This window comes from Cryptomeria japonica, chromosome 4, assembly GCF_030272615.1.
Source record: "Cryptomeria japonica chromosome 4, Sugi_1.0, whole genome shotgun sequence".
In the NCBI taxonomy this organism is placed as follows: Eukaryota; Viridiplantae; Streptophyta; class Pinopsida; order Cupressales; family Cupressaceae; genus Cryptomeria; species Cryptomeria japonica.
This window is the reverse complement of record NC_081408.1, coordinates 693,487,477-693,495,701: the sequence shown is the minus strand read 5'-3', so window position 1 is coordinate 693,495,701 and position 8,225 is coordinate 693,487,477.

The following is an 8,225-nucleotide window of genomic DNA, read 5'->3' as shown; positions in this document are numbered from 1 at the left end:
AAATACAAAGAGAGAATCCTTATGAAAGGATACTCGAAACCCTAAAGGTGAAAACCTTAAAGAATTATAAGATTCCTAAGTTTCGCTTAAGCATAGAGTATAATAGACTAATAATTAAATAAATAATTATTAGCTAATAAAAGATATCTAACACCCCCCCCTTAAGATCATCTTAAGGAGTAGCTAAAAAACAACTAAGGACTTAAAAAACATGTAAAAAATGTAGGAAAGCAACAATGGGTCCTGACAACTAGGCCTGATGAGTTACCCAAGTACAATAAATCTCTGTAAAGTGGAGAAAATGGAGAAAACCCTATGGAAACAAAACTCCTCTCCAAGAAGAGATGAAAGCTCAAGTGAAGGACTAAGAAGCCTCCAAACAAGAGCGTTCCAGAATATAGGAACAAAAAGAAAAGAATGAAGAACACCACTGAAGCATAAAATAGCTGCAAACATTATCGAAGAGTAATTGCTGATCTAAAGAACCTCCACTGAAATAGAACATGACCAGGTAGAGAAGACTATAATCTGCATGAGTGCCCTCAAATGACACTACTCGAATCAGATGGCAAACAAAAGGCAAACAACTGAACTCGAAGATACAGATGGCATGAAACACCAAAGCCTGAAGAGTTGATCAATTGAACCAACAGGACACACCTCCCCATAATGATGAAAAGGGAGAGAGATAGGTACACTAAAAAGAACGGCCAACAAGAACTACATGATGAAGAACCAAGAACATCGAAGGTGCAGAGAAAGTACATAGTGTTGTGGAAGTGGAAGGAACACTCACTTGACACACATCATGAGGCTAATGTCGTGGAAGAAACACTCACTTGACAAAGGTAGATGGCAAACAAAAGGCAAACATCAACCCCCCCATGGCACTTTATAAGTAGTGCATGTACAATAAGACACAAGATGTGCAAGATCTCAAGTATACAATGCATGGTGGCACTTTATCTCAGTGCATTTGCATAAATAAAATGCTACAATGAGCAAAAGAGACAGAAGACTGGAAACAGAAAGAACAGTCAAAGACGAGACATCCTACTCAAAGAAATAGATCCCAGGACCTGAAACATCCAAGATATTCACCAGAGTGTTGAAAAGCAAAAAACTGAATAAAATGTACCTGGAGCAGAATTTGGAAAGAAAACTCATATGAATGGAAAGAACACAGAACAAACTTTCCAATGATATAAAGTTTTCGAAAAACAGAGTTTGCATGCTCAAGTTATGTCTCTCGGAGTGCAAAAAAGAACCTCTGGCTTTGCCAGCAAAAAATGCCATCAAAAAAGAAGAATCAAAAGTTCAAACATCCAGATCTAGATAGAGCTCGGAAAGAGCTTTCCGACGATATAAGGTTTTTGAAAAAGTGCCTCCATATGACCAAGTTACGACCAAAATAAGGAAAAAAAACACTCTTGTAGGGCATAAAGAGGGTACGAAAATTTTCTAATGCATTTGCAGGTACAGTCGTACGGATTTTTGGGCTTCAAAAAATGTGGCAATACAAAATCATGCCCTTGTCATTGAAAATAGGCAAATTATATATCAAAATTCATAGAATCAGCCTTCTGAATCCAACTGTGAGGTCTTTTTGGCACCAAAATGTACAAAAAAATCAACTACCTCCAAAAATGGAAGAAAAAAAATTGCACAAACCTCCGAATACTCAGATCTGAAGAACAAGGCCCAAAATCTCTCATGAAGAGAACAGGTGCATGCAAATCTGGAGCTCTGATACCATATGAGAGTTGAGGAAAAAACAACTTTACAGCTCCCAAAGATCCCCTGCATGCAAACCTGTCACACAAAGAGAGAAGCAAAAATGCTATGGAGGCCAGAATTCAAAGATCCAGAAAAGAGAAGTCATATTGATTGTGCAACAAGAATGCAATTCAATAATTATAGTTGTTATGAAAATACAAAAAGAGAATCCTTATGAAATGATACTCGAAACCCTAAAGGTGAAAACCCTAAAGAATTATAAGATTCCTAAGTTTAGCTTAGGCATAGAGTATAATAGACTAATAATTAAATAAATAATTATTAACTAATAAAATATTACTCTTAATACTTATTATATAATAATCTTATTATTCATTATTCATTATTTCGTTCTTCATTACATTATAATATCCATATCATAATCCATCATTACTCTTCTTTCATAATTATTCATTAAATCCTTTTAGTAATATTATTCTTCATTAATTCATTTAAATCCATTAATATATTTTATTATTTATCTATTTATCACCTCCCACTTCTATCCATTTCATCCACCTATTGAATGTGGGATAAACACTCTTCATATCCTTTATCCCACATTCATCTTGATGTTGGATTCACCCTTGAGGACAACTATAAAAACTCAGCCCCTCTCATTTCAACCATCTAACGTTTAGTCTATCTTTGCATTTTGCATTCTTGTTATCTCGCATTTTGCTTTCTCTTTCAATCATCTTACATTCATCATCTTGAATCTCCAATAAATCAGAGCTTCATGTGTGTGGTTCTGAGAGCCATTTTACTTACATAAGATCTTGATTTAAGAAGTGCAATGGAGTAGTTTTGTCATAGAATGCATGTGCGTGTTAGTTTAGATTTTTGGTTTGCATGTGTGTGTTTTGGCAAAAAACTTCATTGTGGATGTTGGAAGTCTGAATCTTTGATTCGACTCATTTCCTCCATCTTCATGTTCAATTCTCAAATATTAATAGTTAAAGTTGTAACCTTTCCTTTCTTGATCGATAATCATTTTTTCCTAAAAAGAGTGGAACCCAAATGTTTCTATAGTCTCTCGAAACTTATCGGTTCTAAAAAGAAAAAATATGTTATTAGCAAGGCAAAGAAATGGATTTACATTGAGCTCAAGCACATTTAGCTCCTATGTAAAATAGTTAGCATCTCCTAGAAGTGTTAAGTCGTATTTGCTTCCTTTGTTGCCTTCATTGTCATAAATCTTACAACAAGATGTTCAAGTATTTAAAACTCAAACTTGGAAGGAACCATGAAGATATAAACAAATGTTAAGATTACAAAATCGTTCCTTTGATAGCTCAATCTCCTATCAACAAAATGCGTATTGCAAACAAGAAGTGCAAAGGGTTTTAAGCTTGAAGGAATGTCCAAAATTTACAATTGGTTCCCTAACTTTAAAAAGTATTTTTCATTGTTTTTTCTTTACACTTGTTATCCCTTGGATGTTGTCCCTATACCACCACGATGCAAGATCCTACCATGTGAGATCATGTAGGTGTCACCTTCTTGCCATATCATTTGACTTGATATATTAGACAAAAATTTCTTTATTTTAATAAGGTTATTAGACAAGAAACTTCATTCTTTTGGTTATAGTGATTTCATCATGCAAGATCTTGACAAGTGTCATGATCTTGGTGGCATTGCTTCAGTTGATGGTCGAATTTGTTAATCATATTTTTCAATCATGTGTTCCCTGAGTAAACAAGATCTTTACAGATGTCATCATCTTGCTATATCAAGCTAATTCAAAAATTGAACAAGTTCATTTGGATAGTAGGCATTGTTAGTGATGCCTCAAGATATGTACATCTTAACTACGAAAGAAAAACTATAGTTTGCCTAAGTAACCCATTTTATGAGACATAATTTTGTATTTATGACCAATATGAGAAAGTTTATCCTTATTTCAATTTTGTGTTTTCTAAAAGTGTGTATATTGCGATCAGTTATACCCTTTAGTTGTTGCTAAGTTGTGCCACTTTTACTTCTCAATATTAATCATTTTATGAAGGGAAAAAAACAAGTTAAATGGGATTAACCAATCTAAAGTTGGGCTAAGTAACCTATGTCATATGATATCACTCCTTATAACCAATATGAAAAAATTCATCGTTGATCCAATTTTGAGAAAGTCCATTCTTAATTTAATTTTGAGAAAGTCCATTCTTAATTTAATTTTGAGAAAGTTCATCCTTAATTCAATTCAATTTTGAGAAAGTTCATCCTTGATTCAATTTTGTGTTTTCTATAAATATGCATACGGTCATCAATTAAACCCATGCTAGGTTGTGCCACATTCGTAAAGATGCAATAGTCACTATCTCAAGCTATTACAATATCAAAGATATGAAAGGACAAATTAGTCATTTCAGGTTGAAAAGCTTTTTATCATTGATTAACCTACAGTAAGGCATTTAACAAGGTTAGACTCGTGACTAACGCTGAAGATTAGAACTCAGAAATAAAAAAAAACTAAACCGCATTTATATCTAGGATCAGATTCAATATACAAGTCAACTTTGAAATACCATCCCAAATATGTATCTAGCCCCAATTTATAATTTTAAAATTGATCTCTTTGTTGTATCTTAATCTTCTTGACTTGGTCAGCACCTCCTTCGGGATTCGCAACATGTGCTTCCTCCTGCCTCCTGAGGATCCTTGCCTTTGGCCGCTCTCTCGTTCATTGATAGCTCGATCTTTTGGCGTAATGGCAACAGAGATTCCAACAATCGCTATCAGAGCGTTGGTTTACGGGTTCGAATCCCAGGAGGCCTCCTTCATTCCAACGGTGTGGAACTGTCAATGAGTGTTGAGGGAGAGATTGTTGACTTCGTTAGCACCTCCTTCAGGATTTGCGACATGTGTTTCCTCCCACCTCTCGTGGATCCTTGTCTCTGGTCGCTCTCCCATTCGTTGACAGCTCAAGCTTTTGGCATTACGGCAACGATGATTCCAACAAATCTATATCGCACCATTCTTTGTCAATTTGAGTTCCTTATGCTCTAATAAAGAAATTGACGTCATATCACATTGCAATCCAATTAAAATAAGGGTTGTATCAAATGTTTGGTAACTCCCAACTTCATTTTTCAAGCATTCCAAATTGTTTTCCTTGCATCTAACACCCTACAATTTGTCTTTGGCCTTTATACTACCATTTTTCATTTTATTCTTGCCTCCATCTGTTCTTAGGAGCAACAATGGATAGTCTACTTGCAAATGGATGTTTGATTAAGTTGAACAAAGGAAAACAACGCGTGTAACCTTGCTCAATGCCAACTACACGTTGTCCAGGTGTGGGTTGCTTTAATCTTGTGTTATTTGTGTTCTTTAGCTAAGATTTCAATAAACAAATCTGTTGAGTCTGTGTTTGGAGTAGGATCGGTACAATTTTGTTTTGTTGTTGAATTTCAGGTTGCTTATGTTTCATGTGTTCTTTAGTAGCTTTTGATCATTTTCATCTTCAATCTTCATTATAGACATCCTCACCTCTCAAACCCTCGCAGTTCGAGGTCTCCTATATAAGACTCAACCTTCTTTAGCTCAAAAAAACAGCTTCAACTCTTATCAAATCTAGACATGGGTTGTTATCCTTTGTTCATACCTTTTGACACAAGTTTATGCTCATCCTTCACTACAGGCGTTTTGGCCTATTATTGGTGCTTAAAACAATCACCTATTTCCGTTTTCTGCTTCTCTTTACTATCCTAAAGGTTTTCCCATTTGATAAATTCGTGAAACTCTAGCTTAGTGCGCTTTCTTACCACACTCCATCAAAACTCCCATTTTGATTGGCATGGCCTCAGATAAATAATGTTTTACAAGAATTGCATATGAAGCACATACTTGAAGTTCCAGTTCATAGCAATTCAAATTCATAGCATTCCATTTACATTTTGTGGTAATTACATTGTCACTCTTTACTCAAAACTTTTAAAAATGGAAATGAATGCTTTTTTCATAATAGATACATTGTTTGTTTTTGCATTTTTCATTTATTTTCAAGCTTTGTATAAAAGGCATCAAACAACAGCAAAAAACAAAAACATTAAAAATCCATCACAAAAACTCAAACATAGAAAATCCATCACAAATACTCAAACATAGAATGCAGGTTGTAGCACACATCACTCAGCCCATGCAAAATCTAGGTGAAGTCTTGGTGTTTAAACAACCTGATACAACTCAGGCTCAAATAGATATTAATAAGGGATTAGGGAACATCGTGCTCAGGTCAACTTCCATTTCTCCTCTCATCATAAGCCAATCAAATGCTCTTGGAAAGCAAAGGGTTGGAGAAGCTAAACAATTCTCTAGAGTGATCGAGCAAAGGCAAGGGTGCCAACAACCTCCTCGCTGTCATCTTGATCTTCAATTAATTGATCCGCAACGTAGTTTTTAGGCAGTAGACATGCTTCTGGCAGCCTTTTGCAGCTTCCTCTAGCAGAATGATGCAGATCTTCTACATATACAAAAATCCCAATATGGATATTAAAATGAGCTACCACTCTAATCAAATCCAAGTCAAAAGAGAATCAAAATAATCAAACCAAAGCTTAGTAAGTGGGATTTAATAAAGTCAGCCCACTTTTTCCCACTGTTGAAATTAAGTCCTCAATATGCCCCAAACCTCTAATAGATTCTCAATTTTATACTGATGTTGGGTCTATCCAAATTTTGAAAGAGTAGAAGGGTTTCTACAGATTAAACATTATTTAACTTGAACTTATCCAGAGATTGTGCTGGCAGTGTCCTTGCATACAAATTAGGATACGTACAATATGTTAGTGTGTGTTTTTGATGTGCATGATTGCGTGATTGTGTGATAAAATGGATTGCTAAGACCCTTAAACAGCAACCACTGCTATGTATGGGGGAAATTGGTAACCATGACGGTTTGCAGAGGAAAAATTAGAGACTAAACTGAAACAACTTAGTTGCTTAGGTAAGAGTAACCCTCAAAACCATTATATCTAACTTGCCTTACATGTTTTGAATAAACTCAAAGGCAAGATAATTGTTTAAGGTGCAATATAAAGTAGCAAGTAGCAGCAATTGTTGATCTAGTTTCATCAATGGTGTGCACTCCTTTAACTTTAGACAGTCTTGCTAAAAGTGTGTGATGGGGGCCGTTGATTACTTTTGATCAACAAAGCACGAGCATTGATAAAAAAATAAAGCAACGTAATAAGGATACACTAGCATTAAACCTCATCATCAGATGAAGACAAATCCACATAATCAGGTGTCTTGCTTTGTTCTAAAGATCCTTGACAAGAGTGTTAGAGTGTGATTGGTCAACAAAAAGGTGAAGTGGGCCCATATGATATTGAATACATAATATGACCCGAGAGTGCAATGTCAAGAAAGCCACAAATTCAAGTTGATATTGCATGTGATTGATGGTCTGCGACTCTTGAGGGTTTGTCAAAAAGTATCAATAAAGATTGAACAGTAATCATCAATCACATAAAAAGCCCCATTGATCAAAGGCATATGATCCATGACTGTGATAAGAAAAGGAAAGTGATATTCAATTAGGATCAGACAACCACGAACATCACCAAATTGGTGGCAATTAAAACATGCAAAATTTCCAGAAGTGAAGTTGAGCAATATAGAACATTATGAAATGCAATACTACATGCACCGCACTCCACTGCAGTCCAAAGTCAATGTGAACACACGCTTCAGTGAAAAAGTTGGAGGGGGGGGGAATCCAAAACTTGCCAAACAAAGAGGAAGAAGAATTCTAAATAATTTTTAGTCTGTGGCTGCCATTCCTATGTTTAGATTTTAGTTTACATATTATAAATGAAAGAATGACACTCAAATAGACTAAAACTTGATTCATTAACTTAATGCTATCAAAGACTTGTATGCAGAACCCTTTCTCAAGCTATTTCACTTACAAGTCATACAATAATTAGTTTATGTTTAACAAACTTCAGCAAGTCCTTTACCAGATGTAATCATGTGAACTCTTGAAGTATTCAATATAGCTGCTATGATTATCCGTTTTTCATATCAGTGTTTATGAATTTATTGTATCTTACACTGTTCTAATTGTCCTAAAACTGGTTCTGTGATCTAATAGATTATGTGCAAGATTTCTCTAAGATGTAGGTAGAAAGGTTGATCTCTTCTGGCACATTGCACCAATTTCCCATAGTTCATCTTAATTTCAGTATTCTCTCTTTTCTCAGTCTAGTTAGGTTTAGCTAAAATAAAAGGAAACTAGCCCATTCCAGAGGTTAATTAACTGAGAGCGTTCCATATCAATAAAAATTTCCCATGTTGCCATGAATTGTGGACATAAAAAGAGGTTGGAAAGTAATTTTCAATCAGACAATTTCATTGGACAACAGGGACCAAGGAAATAGGTGATTGGTTGAGTCTTATGAGTTGAACCAAATAGAGGAGTGGGAACAGCGACCATTCACTAG